An 865-nucleotide genomic window follows, 5' to 3' on the forward strand; every position below is an offset into this window, starting at 1 on the left:
TTTTGGGATCGGCAGCCCTGGGGAGCAGGGAGCTGCTGGCAGCCACGTTGCCGTGAACGTGGGCTGGCCAGGAGCGAGGGGCAGGAACGGGCTCGTGCCCTGCCTCCCACCGCAAACCCACAAGTAAGCCCAGGATCATGGACTCTTTCACAGAGGCTGGCAAAGAACGCCCCTTTTCTTGGTAAAAGGCTTTTGCAGCTTTCGAGCCCCGCTTCCCCTGCTCCCCCATTTGCAACTACGTTCATGGGAAGTAGAAAAAGCAAAGAAGAAATAGAAGTAGAAAAGCAAAGAAGAGCATGAATCAGTGTGGTGTGAGGGGCGCCTTCCAGGAATGGGAAGAACTGGAATCATAGTCCAGATGCCCAAGTCCTTTTATTTCGTGTGAGACAGTTTCTGGAAATTGACCTGAACAGAACATGCTTTGAGTTTTCCGCTGTGTGGAGTCACTCACTGCTCTGGGCATGCTGTGCATTATGGGGTATCCCCACGTCCTGGTGGCAACAGTAACCTATCACACTGAATTCTAAGGCTAAAATGAAAAAAATTTAAAAGGTCTTTAATTTTGTTGGACCAATCTGAGACCATTTGGGTTTCGTATTTCAGAGATGTAAGAAGGCTACTGCTTGTGCCAACTTTTTGCAGGGGGCTGCAGGAATTCCTCTTTTTCAGCTTGCACCTCCAAAATTTTTAAAATCAGGCAAAATGAAAATCAAGATTCCCAAGCTTGGTGGCTGCTTTTTGAAAATTTTGGCTTTTGTTTTCTCAACTGCCATTTCCATCCTTATAAATGTCAGCATCCAGGTTCATTGCCTTATACCAGGTTAGGTACTGTACCTAAAAAAGCTGCTGTGTCAGGTCCACCCCG

The sequence above is a fragment of the Buceros rhinoceros genome, unplaced genomic scaffold (assembly GCF_000710305.1).
Source record: "Buceros rhinoceros silvestris isolate BGI_N320 unplaced genomic scaffold, ASM71030v1 scaffold36542, whole genome shotgun sequence".
NCBI classification, from domain to species: Eukaryota; Metazoa; Chordata; class Aves; order Bucerotiformes; family Bucerotidae; genus Buceros; species Buceros rhinoceros.